The sequence below is a fragment of the Suncus etruscus genome, chromosome 4, assembly GCF_024139225.1.
Source record: "Suncus etruscus isolate mSunEtr1 chromosome 4, mSunEtr1.pri.cur, whole genome shotgun sequence".
Lineage (NCBI taxonomy): Eukaryota > Metazoa > Chordata > Mammalia > Eulipotyphla > Soricidae > Suncus > Suncus etruscus.
This window is the reverse complement of record NC_064851.1, coordinates 71,111,484-71,126,745: the sequence shown is the minus strand read 5'-3', so window position 1 is coordinate 71,126,745 and position 15,262 is coordinate 71,111,484. Positions and strand designations below refer to the sequence as shown.

The 15,262-nt window shown below is 35.0% G+C and overlaps 1 pseudogene; it reads right to left on the bottom strand.

Moving 5' to 3' along the window:
* Window positions 1-10,709: 10,709 nt before the first annotated feature.
* On the bottom strand, window positions 10,710-14,333 carry LOC126007106 (neuroepithelial cell-transforming gene 1 protein-like; annotated as a pseudogene).
* Window positions 14,334-15,262: the final 929 nt, after the last annotated feature.

Sequence of the window (15,262 nt, the reverse complement as noted above, 5' to 3'; positions counted from 1 at the left end):
TAGAACTATGGAGAATCCTAATGGAAATCAAAGAAAATATAGCTCTAGCTGAACAGAACACAAAGACAGAAATCAGAAAACTCCAAACTGAAATAACAGATCTGAACAACACAGTAGCTCAACTGAAAAACTCAATGGAAAGCCTCTCCAGCAACAGCAGCTGAGAACAGAATCAGTGAACTGGAAGAAATGCAGAACAACTCCATACAGCTAAAGAGATTAAAAAAGAGCCTTAAGGCAAATGATCACACAATGGAAAAAGTACTCAAAGAATGTGAACAGCTAAAAATATAAGTGTTTGATAAACTCAACAGAAACAACATAAGAATCGCTGGAATCCCGGAGGCCCAGAAGGGGATCCACAGGAAGAATCAACCATCAAAGACATCATCACTGAGAAACTCCAAGAGATAAAGACTGCATGGAACCAAATCCTGCATGCACAAAGAGCACCAGCTAAAAGAGACCCAAAGAAAAACACTCAAAGCCACATCCTAGTCACAATGACAAATCCTACAGATAGAGATAAATTACTGAAAGCTGAAAGATCAAAAAGGGAAATTACATTTAAAGGAGCATCCATAAGATTTATAGCAGACATGTCACAAGAAATACTAAAGGCCAGAAGACAGGGGCGGGATATTGTGACAAGACTGAATGAAATGGAGAATATTGTACCCAGCCTGACTCACGTTCAGGTTTGAAAAAAAGAATACATAGCTTCATGGATAAGCAACAACAGCCCAGAAACTTTACAGATGCGAAACCAGCCTTAAAGGAAAAACTGAAAGGTCTACCTTAAGACAAGACAGACTAACAGACATGCCAAGCTTATATACAAAGATGACATTAAATCACATGACAATCATCTCCCTCAGTGTCAATGGACTAAATGCACCAATTTAGAGACACAGAGTGGTGAAATAGATCAAAAAGATGAATCTAACCTTCTACTGCCTATAAGAAGAACACCTGAATAGTCAGAAAAAACATAGACTCAAAATCATAGGCTGGAGGAAAATCATCCAAGCAAACAACACCCTTAAAAAAGCTAGGGTGGACATATTAATATCAGATGACACAAACTTTAGACTCAAAAAAGTTGTAAAGACAAAGATGGACACCTTATACTAGTCAAAGGATATGTGCAACAGGAAAAAATCACACTACTAAATTTATATGCACCTAATGAGAGACCAGCAAATTATCTAATAGAATTATTGACAAATTTGAAAAAGGACATCAATATTAACACAATAATTGTGGGAGACCTCAAAATGGCTCTGTCAACACTTGATAGGTCAACCAGACTGAAACCCAACAAAATATACTATCACTGAAAAAAGAAATGGAATGGATGTTATGGATATATATATGACATGCCACCACCAGAAACCTGGATACACATTCTTCTCCAATGTACTTGGGTCATTCTCCAGGATGGACCACATGCTGGCAGATAAAACATATCTCCATAAAATCAAGAAGATAGAAATTTTGCAGGCTACCTTCACTGATCACAAGGCACTGAAATTAGATGTGAACTACAAAAGGACACAGAAGAAAAACTTTAACAATTGTAAATTAAACAGCCTGCTACTGAACAACCAGTGGGTCTGAGATGAAATCAAAGAGGAAATCAAAACTTTCCTGAAGGGCCAGTGAGGTGGCGCTAGAGGTAAGGTGTCTGCCTTGCAAGCGCTAGCCAAGGAAGGACTGTGGTTCAATCTCCCGGCGTCCCATATGGTCCCTCCAAGCCAGGGGCAATTTCTGAGCGTTTAGACAGGAGTAACCCCTGAGCATCAAATGGGTGTGGCCTGAAAAAGAAACAAAAAAAAAAGTAAAAAAAAAAAAAAACTTTCCTGAAAACAAATGGCAATGAAGATACAAACTATCAGAATCTATGGGACACAGCAAAAAACTAACACAAAAATTATACCCATCTCAATATTTATAACACTATTTTAAATAGGTAAAATACGGAAGTAAGGGGCCGGAGAGATAGCATGGAGGTAGAGCGCTTGCCTTGCATGCAGAAGGTTGGTGGTTCGAACCCAGCATCCCATATGTTCCCCCCAAGCCTGCCAGGAGCGATTTCTGAGCATAGAGCCAGGAGTAACCCCTGAGCAATACTCAGTGTGACCTAAAAGCAAACAAAAAATATGGAAGTAAACAACATTTCCATTAGTGATGAAAGAAGGGTGGTCCATTATACATTAGATATTATTTAGCTAAATATAAAGATAAAAATTGTGCTACTTGCAATTAAACAGAAGGCAATTGAAAGAATTATGTGATATAAGTAATTATGTGAAATAAAGTCAGAAAGAAAAAGACAAATATAGGTAATTTCACCTATGTATATAAAACTGATGAATAGATTTGAAAAAATAATTAGTAAACATTGATAATAGAAATATAGTGGTAGAAATGAGTGGTAGAAATGATAAACATTATTATTTAAAAGCTAGAATTCTACTTTGAAAAAGAAGATATTATAGAGCATAGAGTAATAATAATTACATTTACACACAGTAGCTAAATGAAGTGGATAGGATGACTGAGAATGAATTTGCAATTACATTATAGTTATGGAGACCTAATGTACAGAATAGTTATAGTCAACACTGTTATAAATTTCAAAAATTTAAGAATCAAAATTTACATTTTTCTTACCACAAAAAATATAAATGGTTTATTTCAACTATTCTTCAAAAAATGATTATGTCACCTTTGATACTTAACTGGATAAAGGATTTAGAGAAGAGTAATATTTTTACTTTGACTCCTGTATCATCATTAAAAAGTTGCCATAATAGCAGATTTCAATGCATATTCTATACATTGCAACACTAAATTAACTTTACCCACTCTTACCCTTCAAGACTTCATGCCAGCAAGAAAAATTTTTTAGTCTTTTTAAAATAAATATTATTGACTAACAAAATGAAAAAAACTTTTAAATATTTTAATTCATTGGCACTTTTCTAGTTTTTTAAATTAGAGTTTACTGAGTTCCTCTGAAGTAAAAAAAAAATCTTGATAAATATGTGATTTCTTGAGGGCAGGCCAACAACCTGATCCAAGCATTTCAAGTACCTAGAATAGAAAGGAACTAGGTTTTAACAGTGTAGAGTCAGAAATATTCCTTCTTACATGATAGGAAAGTAAGAGACAGAATTTGTTTTAGACCAATTTTTTTACTCTTCCTGAATTCTGATTTCTCAATCTTAAGCTAATATGATGATTAAAAAAAAATGAACTAAAGCCCATGTTGTCTGAATTTAACCACATATTCTTCAAAATTATATGTGAAAAAAATAGGGACAAAAAGATCAGAATATCTTCCACTGCAAACATTCTTTAATTAAAAAAATGTTTTTTCTTAAATATCAAAAAATTTGGTTAAAAATCTTAAATCATTGGCCAAAGAGATAGCACAATGGTAAGACATTTGCCTTGTATGCAGCCAACCCAGGATAAATCAGGGTTCAATTTCTGGCAATCCACAGGATTGCTTGACAGGAGTGATTTCTGAGCGCAGAGTCAGGAGTAACCCTGAGCACCACTGGGTGTGGCCCAAAAAACAAAACAAAAAACAAAAACAAAAAACTTAATTAAACATATCCACTTGACCATAAAATAAAAAGACATTTGTAATAAAAATTGTAATAAAAGATTTGTCATTTCATTCTAACTTAAAATTAAGAAAATATGAATTCATGAAAGAATAAAGAGACTGGTTTAGAAAAAATTCTCTCTTACTTTCCCATTTTGTAAGAAGGCACAGTCTTAACTCTATACAGTTAAAAACTAGTTTCTTTTCTATTCTAAGTCAATGTTTTTCAATTTGTTTTGTGCAAAGGCACATTTTTTTATGAAAAAAATCACGAGGCACACCACCATTAAAAATATGTTAAAAATTTAACTGTGCCTATATTGATAATACATAGAGTAGTTCTCTTGAATAGAAATCAAATAAACACAAAGAAATTATTTTATAATTAATTTATTTTAAAATAATTAAATATTTTATAATGATTAGTCTATTTGTGAGCTGAAGCCACATGTTATGGATGAAATTGGAATTTTTCCCACTGCACACCAGACAATATCTCATGGCACACTAGTATACCATGGCACAGTGGTTTAAAACGTTGTTCTAAGTACATGAAATGCTTTGGAACAGGTTGTTGATTTTCCCTCAAACTGTTACATAATTCTCAAAGATGGCAAATCAGCTCTGGATTTTTAATCTAATCTTTTCATTATGAAGTATTTAAAAACTATTTATGATGTATTTTGTTTGTGTTAACAATACTAATTACATATAGGCATATATATTTGCATACTATATATCTTTTTGATATTTCTAGCTTTTAATACACAGAAATTAAGCATCAATGTAGACAGCTATTACATATAGCAGTTACATTTAATATTATTTCTTGATGATGTTAATAACATTCCATATTTATTAATAATGTTATAATAAATATTACTTAATATTATTCATTTTAAATCTTATAAATGTAGAGTATTACAATTATATCAACAAGCTGTTAATTTTTAATAACATTATTTATTTACTATATTTATGAAAATGATACATAGTCATCCTCCTTCCTAAAATAAAAATCTTAAAACTTTCTTGTGGCTGCGTCTCTGTTCCACAGTACTGAGAAGCATAAGAGAAAATAACTACACTGAAAACTATCATAACAATGTCAATGAGTGAGGCAAGTAGAAAGCCTGTCTCTTATACAGGCATAGGGAAAGGCATCCGTGATGGAAATGTTGCACTAGTTAAGAGGGGTGGGGTGGTCTTTTCATGACTGAAACCCAACTACAATTATGTTTGTAATCACAGTGTTTAAATAAAGATAGTATTGTTTTAAAAAAGATCTCTGTTTAAATGAATTCCTAATTCTACTATCAATAATCCTTTATTGTCCCCAAATTTCCTGATCTACCTCAGCCTCATTTCCATACAATAAACTAAAGGTACCTCCTAGTACAGAAGTACACAGTAGTGCTGTAATGTAAATTAAGTTAGTTGGTGCACATAAAGTTCTTTGAATCACTCTAGCATAGAAGGGATTAATAAATGTTAGCTAGAAGTCAGATACATACTAGCATTCTTGTAATTAACTCCAAAGTTATTACACCATGAAAGAAGACTGAAGCAGTTTTAACAATAATATTTATCATGACTACATTTTAAAGAAATAATCTTACTCTAACTTAAAAGTTGCCCAAATTCTCAGAGGAATTTGTGCAAATAAAAAAATAAGCTTCAATAAAAAGGAATAATCAAAGAACAAGACTTTTAAATGATGCTTAATTTTTAATCACTATGTGAAGAGAAATAAATGATAAAACATTGCTGAGATTTCTAAAAAATTGTATAAAATGCTGATAGGAAAACATAAAAGTAACTGTAGTTTACTGTTAAATTATGGACCAAGGCTATCTAGCTCAATGGTAGACCACATGCTTACATGTAACAGGCAACAAAGGAATTTACTTCAGACAAAAAAAAAAGCTGAAAAAACTAACAAAACAAAACAAAACAGATGGGTATAAGCCAAGGAGAAAAATTACTAGAACTGAAGGGCAGTATTTTACAATTTTACCTTCTTACTTAGAATGTAAAGACAAGAAAACTAGAAAAATAAAGTTAGAGGTGAGAGTATGTGAATAATTTTTCTCCATTCTTCTAACTTGACTAACATGGAAGTAGGAAGGAAATATTAAATTATAATGAGAAGTTGAAAGATAATTTGAAGATTTTCCCTTCAACATAAATATGTAATGAACCATGAACCAAACCTATGATGTCCCATCAGTGGCTTTTTCAAAGAACAGAACCTGAGGGTTGAAGTGACAGTTTCCTTCATAATGAGGGAGAGGTTCGGGAGAGAAAACCCACGGGGATTCTTGTATTAGACACCCAGCTGCCAAACAATGGCAGAAGTGCCCACTTAGAGATGACCTCTACATAAATGCCTCAGCATAGTTCAATCAAGTAATATTTGTGATATTGCAGAGAGGTTGAGTCTAATTTCTTGTTCTTTTAACCTATGTTTATTTTAGTATGTTCATATTTATAGGCTTCATGTATCAATATTTAAATAACTATCCTGTCAGATAAACTTATTTATAAATTTTAACTGTATTTGTCTTTAAGTAAACTTCAATCTCTACTGGGAAACCCCAATTTGTGCTCCCTCACAAAGTACTATCTCCACTTGTATTAGTTCCTTTAATTTGCAGAAATGGACTTGAAAACAGGAATGAATCACCAAACATCATTCCTTGCTAACATGACATGGTTAAAGAGAGTTGATAAAATTTATCAAATGGTGAAAGATTTACATAATTTAAAAAGAATGATTGTTTACATAATTTTAAGCTGAAATGTATATTAGCTCTCCCTTATTTTAGAGAATGACTCTGAACCCAGAAAAGAGAATAAAATATTTCAGGATCCTATAGTCAGCTGGTCGAGGTCTTGGACTAAAATCAGGTGTGTTAATGTCTAAACTTATAAGATAAATATAAAAAATCAAATCACACTACAATTCTCTGGATGAGAGAGAAGTTAAAAAACTTTGCTCTGTAGCTTGCTGTCGATCTTAAATAGTATGTTGCTCTTGGCAAAGAAAGATGTGAAACTGACTCTTTAACTTCGATAGGCTTCACACAGTTTACAGGATTTTAATAAAAGAAAATGTTTTCAGAATATGTACCAAATGCAATTTATGTTTCTACTTCCTAGATTTACTTAGATCTATCTTCCTTCTGTCATGTAACAATCAATGCAGAGCTTCAGTTTCTCCAATCACTTCCTAACTTCCCAGCCCCATCACTCTCAGTTCTCAAAAAAATATCGTTTAGGCTTTATTTAGGCTACCTCCTATGTATCATGAACAGAAAAAATACAGTCCCAGTTCTCACGTCCTGCCTCTTAGGATTCCCTACCAATTCTAATACTGGTATACCTTCGATGATGGAAACCCAACTATGAACATTTTTATAACAAGGTGCTTAAATAAAGATATTATTAATTTTTTAAAAAGCACAAAAAAAAATCTAGCTACAACAAACAGCCCTTGATTTCAATAGCACAGCACCTCCCAAATTAGTTTAGAACTAGTGATTACTTAAAAAAAAACAAACATAAATAAGGGCCGGAGAGATAGCATGGAGGTAAGGCATTTGCCTTTCATGCAGAAGGATGGAGGTTCAAATTCCGGCATCCCATTTGGTCCCCTGAGACTGCCAGGGGCGATTTCTGAGCATAGAGCCAGGAGTAACCCCTGAGTGCTGCAGAGTGTGACCCCCCAAAATAAATAAATAAAAACCATAAATAAAATCTCTGGTCTCCTGATCATGAGAATTCAACTGGATACCTAGCTCAATAAAGATGAATTAGTCTGTGAACTTTAATTAAAGGGGACCAGAGAAAAAAGTACTGTTGCTTATCTTTCATTTAGCTGACCCCAGTTTGTTCCCAAGAACCACATAAGGACCCAAGAGCACTGCCATGGGTCATTCAGGCACAGAGACCTAAATATTATCTGAGTCCCTCAAAGTGTGGCCAAACTCTCCCTGCATATCACCACTACCAAAAAAAACATTGAGATAAAGTACTAATTTAAAAAAAATGAATTTCAGGGATTGTAACACAATCCTTTAGGGTGTAAAATACATATTTAAATTATAGTCTACTATGATACTTCCTAACTGCTGGATTAATTAGGTAGAATAAGGTATTCTGTTTTTTTAATCATGCTCATCAATCTTTTACAAAATGGAAATATCAATGAGCAAGTTAGGAATCCTGAGTCTTAAAGAGGAAGTGGTTTCCACTTCTACCAGAATCTGTGACAAATACCTCACTACTTTTAATTTTATCATTAGTGAGTAAGCATGGGGAAAAGACATATACCACATAGATTATAACACATAGAAAAATATGTCTAAAACTTAAGAAACTGATGTAAATTTGAGAAAATTTATATTTTACTGAAGCAATAGTAAATTTTTTACTATTTCTACATAAAGTGTGAACTGTGAGTAGCAAGCAGTCAATACATTTAAAAATTGGCAATGATATCATGGTCTCATATCCCTTTGTGAGATCAGCCTTCAAGGTGTGTATTCTTTGAAATAGATTATCATTTAAAGTAGAGTTTCATTTATAGCAGCAAGATCAGCAATAACTAAATGGGACGTCTGACTTTTACTTACTAAGCTTCTTTAAACCCTTTTCAAATATTACATCTACCATCTTTAAGGGAGATGGAGATCTGATACTTTCTTGAACACTTCTATTTTTGTGTGTGTATTTTTAATTATATAATACATTTATACAGATAAATCATTTGGATTGTCCATTTACAGTATTTTTTATTGTTATTTTCCATTGGTCAAATATATTTCACATAGGGCCGGTGTGGTGGTGCAAGCTGTAAGGCATCTGCCTTGTGCACTCTAGCCTAGACCACGGTTTGATCCCCTGGCATCCGATATGGTCCCTCAAGCCAGGACTGATTTCTGAGCACACAGTCAGGAGTAACCCCTGAGTGTCACCAGGTATATATTATATTTCATATAATAGTCAACTGACTTGAGTTGTTTTTTTCCCTCATCTTATGAACACATCCACTAAATTGATCTAAAATGGTAAACTTCAACACATTTCATTCTTTCTTTCCAAGACCATTATTTGCAGGTATTAAAAACTAAGGCAACTATGACAGTGAAGAGTTTTTATTGGAATTACAGAGAAAAATTTTGGGGTTAGACAACTTAGTATGCCTGCAGCCTGGAGCTGGCCTCGTGGGTAAGGTCTTCCTGATTTTTGGCCAAATGTTTATCTTTTCTTTTTTCCCCATATTTTGCTGTGCCTATGCAAACAACAACTGCCACACACACACACACACACACACACACACACTCACACTCCAATTTTATTGTAATTTTTATGTCTTTTATCTTTAAAAAAGAGCTTACTAAGTCTTCTGCTATTGTATTAATGACCTTATTGTAGATACAATAATTTTTACAAATATACTTAGTACTGAACTTTTTCTTCTTTCTTGTTTATTCTCTTCCATTTAAATTTTCAGCTTTTTTTCTATTTTCTTTCTATTTTTTGAATAATTTTGCTTTCCCTTACCTTGAAACAAATGTATTATGTTCAGTTATGTCAACTATATGATGCACTCTCTCTCTCTCTCTCTCTCTCTCTCTCTCTCTCTCTCTCTCTCTCTCTCTCTCTATCTTTCTATCTCTATCTCTATCTCTATCTCCCCTTTGGTTTTTGGGTCACAACCGGTGATGCTCAGGGGTTAATCCTGGCTATGAGTTCAGAAATAGCTCCTGGTTTCGGAGACCACATGGGATACATGGGCATCAAACCTAGACTAGCAAGGGCAAGGTAGACGCTTTACTGCTTGCCCCACCTCTCTGGCCCAATATATGATGCATTTTCTTTAAATAAAAACAAAAGAATTAAAACCAAGGCAAATAAAGCTCACTTCCTCTCAACCCTTCAATAACTTACTTCAATCCTCAGGTTGAACTTTCCCTTTGTCCTTTTATATCTTGAGTCAACCAGACATTTATACTTGGGACAAAATACTCTCCTTTCCCTTCAGTTTAAAGTAATTACTATCAACATGTTCTCTCATTTTTCAAACATTAAAATTCTCAGCCAAATCCCCAATGCGTTTTTCTTGCAGTAGTCCAGACTAGAGTCATTTAACGAATCCAGAATACTACTTTCAAAACTGTAGCTGCTTAATTGGCTCAAAAGCAGTATGGCTTGGATTCACTTAGTAAAGTAAATAGGATTTATATTTGTAGATATACATATATATGTGTGTACGTATATACACAAACCTTAATTAAGGAATAAAAATACTTTAAAAACATGACCATTTGAAAAGGCATCAAAGTATAAAAGTAAAAGGAAATACTAAAACTACTTTAAAATAAAAATTAAATAATTGGCAGTATATATGCATGAAACACAGTATGTGTAGAGTACTTAGTTAATGAAATGAAGGTCTATTAAGTTTCATGGTTTGTTTTTCAAGGCACTAAGAATTCAGTGTAAATTCAGAAATATTACAGATACCCCTGGTAAATTTTAGGGGCCAATGGCGAAATTTCAAATTCTACATGCCAGGTAAAACTAACACTGGCAAAATTCCAGAACTTGCAAAGTTTCAAGTTTTGGCTGATCCCATGTCACAATTGGTGGGCACTGGGAAATCATGATGAATGAACAGTGAGAAAACTCATTTCATAATGTTTCGTTTGATTAAAAATATGAGGCTTGCATCTTCTAAATAATCTTAGAACATACCTAAAAAATCAAATCAAATCAAACAAACAAGGCGCCGCCTCAGATTAGCAGTAACTGGAACATATTCTTTAGCTGCCATTGAACGAAGAGAAGGATCCACCCCGTACACAGCAGTGGTGCACCCCAGGATACTGCCATGCTCACAGCACCAAGAAGCCAACTGGACATTTATCCCACTCTCTCCACTGCAACTTCCAACGCGTCTACACTAGAGTCTCCTTCTGTTGCCACCTAAGTGGGAATTGTTCCGTGCTCTTCGGGTGCCAGCCAGGGAGTGCTGGGCTCTTGCATGCTGCGGGCTGTCTGCAGCCAGCAGCGGGGAACTGCACTATGCGCTGGTGCCTGCTTGGGGCTGGGTAGAAACCCTCCTCTGGGCCATAGCGGTGCCGCAGAGAGATTGTTCTGTTCCACTTCCTCATGGAGATCGAGCAGGCCCTGAGGCTCTCTTGGGCTGCAAGCCTGCTGTGTGGGGGCGGGCCATGGCAGCCCAAAGGCAGTGCAGCCACTGTTGCTTGTGGAACACATTGTTAGCTTGCAGCCTGTGCGACTGGCCTGAGGAGGGGTCTTGACAGCACACCCTGAAGTTATCTTTAGCTTTATTGGAGTTGCTGAAAGCGATCAAAAAAGAAACCCTCATTCTCACATCTCCCATCCTGTAAATCGTCCAAGACCAGCTCCTGCATTGGGATGGGCTGCTGATATAATTGGTAGTACTGACACTCTTTTCATGTTACAGGCTGAGTGAGAACCAAGATATCTTGAGATAGGAAAATGTAAAGTTTATGTCCGTTTTAATTCTTTAATTTCTTGTGGAAAGTAAAACTTTGCTTCAATTCTAGGATACTCTTGTTTTTCATCCAGACACTCCAATTTGTCAATGTAAAGCTGGCAATGTAAAAACTGGCGAATCAGAAGATTTGCCGTTCTTTAGGTTGATATCAGAAAGAACTTTTTGTATCATTATTATTATTATTATTATTTTATTATTATAGCCTCCTCTAAAAGCTGAATATCAGGGTGGTCATTCAAAATATGCTTCATAATTTCTCTTAATAGTAATGGGTATCTGACTAGCCAACTCTGAGGAATATCCAGTTTCCAACTGGAGGGAGACTCCAGGAATCTCAGGAAAAAATCTTGGATCCTGTTTCTTTTGATCTAGATTAGAATTTTGGCTGCCAGCTGGTGACTTTAGTAGCCTCTTTAGGCATTCAAGCCTGGCAACCAGTTCACAAGAATGTGTGCCCAATCTGTTCCACTGTTCCACCAGGCTTGGCTGCTTCTCCTATTCTTGCCAACAAATCTTCAGGCAGCAGTATGTAAGCATCTAGATCACCAAACAAATACATGAGCTCCTCTTAGGACATGATTGACAGCTTTAATATGGAGCCATCATAGGCCTTCCTTGCAAGCTTGAGGTCTTCAATTAAATCCTGTTCCCCTCAAAATATTTCATATATTGCCCCTTGATGCTTGATTTCTCTGTCTGTCAGAGACTTACAATATCATCATCTTTCTCCTTTCCTTTTCTCTTCAAAGTGAAGTTCCAAGGGGAGGCCAGACGTTAAAAATGTTAAGGAGCAATCTGTCCAAAGGGAGAGTACCTGCCCAGAGATGCTAACCCTGGAGTGTCTGCAGGCCCCACACCTTCACCTGCACACTAGCACCATGTAAGGAGCATGTCTCCATCTTCGGGGTTTGAAAAGAGCCCGCTATTTAGACAGTACTCTTATGTTTATGAAAAAGGAGATCCCTCATTGGAGCATTTTAAGAAGGTGTGAACATGTAAGAGTCATGAAAAAAGGAGTGTACTAGACTTGATTTAATGTGCCTTTCCAGATTAGTACAGATTTAAGTGCCCCTAGTGTCTTGGCTGTTCAGAGAGTCTTATTGCTGGCTCATTGTGACCTCCTTCCACCTTCTAGAATCGGGCTATGCCAGTTCTGTAAAAACTTCTGACATAGGAAAAGCTGCAGTTCTAGAGTTCAGACAAAATCCAAACTTCTTGCATCTGCAACTCTTAACTATCTGTCTTCCTGTGGACTGTGCAGAGTTAAGGGTGCAAACTTGGAAAAATAAATGGTGATGATGAAAGAAGGTCGCTTTCTCCTGTAAGACTAATTCAAGGTACTATGCTTTCACATAATTAATAATTATTTGTATTGTTTCATAAATTCATGCTAATTTTGTGCTAAGCCGTTTTGTATTTTCCCCATTACCTCTTCCTTCTTTTCCTTCATTATTGTCATCTTGGCATTACACATCCAAATACAATATTTTTGGAGGGGTAATGGTAGAGGTAGGGGTCGGGTATGGGTAATGGTAAGTTAGTGTTAGGTGTGTGGTTAATATTAGGGTTAGGGGCAGAATTAAGATTTGGGTTAATTTTTTCTTGTTAATTTTGTAGCCTGCCATTTTGATATATCAACCTATTGTTTCTAGGAACTTTTTTGGTAGAGTCTTTAGGGTTTTCTAAATATAGTATCATGTCACCTGCAAACAGTGAGAGCATGATTTCTTCCTTCCCTATCTGGATGCCCTTGATATTTATTTTTGCCTAATTGCTATAGCAAGTACTTCCAGCACTAAGTTGAATAGGAGTGGTGAGAGAGAGCAACCTTGTCTTGTACATATTTTAGAGAAAAGGTTTTGCACTGAGAATAATATTTGCCATTGGCTTGTGGTAGATGGCCTTGACTATATTGAAAAAAATTTCTTTCATTTCTATCTTGATGAGAGTTTTTTTATTAAGAATGGGTATTGGAATTTAACAAATGCTTTCTCTGCATCTATTAAAATGATCATATGTTTTTTATTTTTTGTTGATATGGTGTATTATATTGATTAATTTACATATGTTAAACCATCATCGCATTCCTAAAATGAATCCTACTTGGTCATGGTGTATGACCTTCTTGATGAGGCATTGTATCCTATTTGCTAGAATTTTGTTGAAGATATTTGCATCTGTGTTTATCAGGAATATTGTTCTATAGTTTTCTTTTTTTGCAGCATCTGTCTGGTTTTTGTATCAAGGTGATGTTAGCTTTATAAAAACTATTTGGGGATGTTCCTGATTTTTTTCAATTTTATGAAAGAGCCTGAAAAGGATTGGTATTAGTTCCTCTTTAAAGGTTTGAAAGAATTTGTTAGTGAATCCATCTAATCCTGGGCTTTTGTTTTTGGAAAGACTTTTGATTACCATTTTAATTTCCTCAGTAGTGTTGGATTTGTTTAGATATTCTAAACCATCCTTATTTAACTGTAGAAGATTATAGGAATTAAAGAATTGATCCATTTCTTCCAAGCTCTCATGTTTCGTGGCATAGAGTTTCTCAAAGTAGTGTGTGATTACACTTTAAATATCTGTAGTATCTGTAGTGATCCCCCCCTTTTCATTTCTAATCCAGTTTATTAAGTTTCTCTCTCTTCCTTTCTTTGTCAGTTTTGCTAGTGGTTTATCAATCTTGTTTTATTTTTTCAAAGAATTAACTTTTGCTTTTGTTGATTTTTCAGATTTTATTATTTTCAATTCATTGATTTTTTGCTCTAAGCTTTGTGATTTCCTTCTATTTTTGGTTCCTTTTGTTGATCTTTTCTAATGTTAAAAGCTATCTCATTAATCTTTTATATAGGCCCCTTCTTCCTTCCTGATGTGTACTTTCAAAAACAATAATTTTTCCTCTTAGTACTGCTTTTGCGGTGTCCCATAAATTCCAGTAATTTGAGTCTTCATTGTCATTTGTTTTTAGAAATTATTTGATTTCCCCTTTGATTTTATCTCAGACCCACTTGGCTGTTCAGTAGTGAGCTGTTTAATTTCCAAATGTTAGTTTTTCTTCTGTGTCTGTTTGCAGTTCACTTCTAATTTCAGTGCTTTGTAATCTGAGAAGGCATTTCGTACCATTTCTATCCTCTTGACTTTCTGGAGATTTGTTTCATAGGCCGTCATGTGGTCTATCCTAGAGATGATCCATGTGCACTGGAGAAGAATGTGTATCCAGTTTTCTAAGGATGCATGCCCTATGTATATGTACGAGTCCACTTTCTTCCATTCTCTTTTCATAGTGAGTATATTCTTGTTGGGTTTCACCCCTATAAAGGGGTGACAGGGCAATATTGAGGTTTCCCACTATTACTGCATTGCTATTAATATCTTCTTTTAGACTTGTCAACAGTTGTACTAAATATTTTTCTGGTCCCTCTTTGGGTGCATAAGGTATATAGAATGACAAATATATGAAATTGAGACTTCAAGGAGGAAACAGCAAACAAGTGGTAGCAGAGAATAAAACAGATGTTACTATATTAAGCTGAGAAGCTTCTGTACCTCAAAAGAAATAGTGCCTAAGATACAAAAGTCACACACAGAATGGGAGAAACTATTCACCCAATACCCTTCTGATAAGGGGATCTATGAAAAATATACAAGGTACTGGCAGAACCTAACAAGAAAAAAAATCTAACCCCATAAAAAATGGGAAGAAGAAATGAACAGACACTGTGAAAAAGAATTTAAAAAAGTGGGAAGAAGAAATGAACAGACACTGTGGAAAAGAATAAATTATGTGCCAAAGGGTACATAATTACAGACATGATTATAATTGGGTTTCAGTCATATAAAGAACAACCCCCTTCATCAGTGCAACATTCCCATCACCAATGTCCACAATCTACCCCCTCCACCACCCCACCTGTATTCAAGACAGGCATTTTACTTCTCTCACTCATTGACATTGTCACCATAGTTGTCAGTGCAGTAATTTCTCTAACTGTATTCACCACTCTTTATGGTGAGATTCATATCATGAGCCAGTCCTTCCAGCCCTCATGTCTATTGCCTCTAAGTATTATTAAAAGAATGTCTTTTATTTTTCTTAA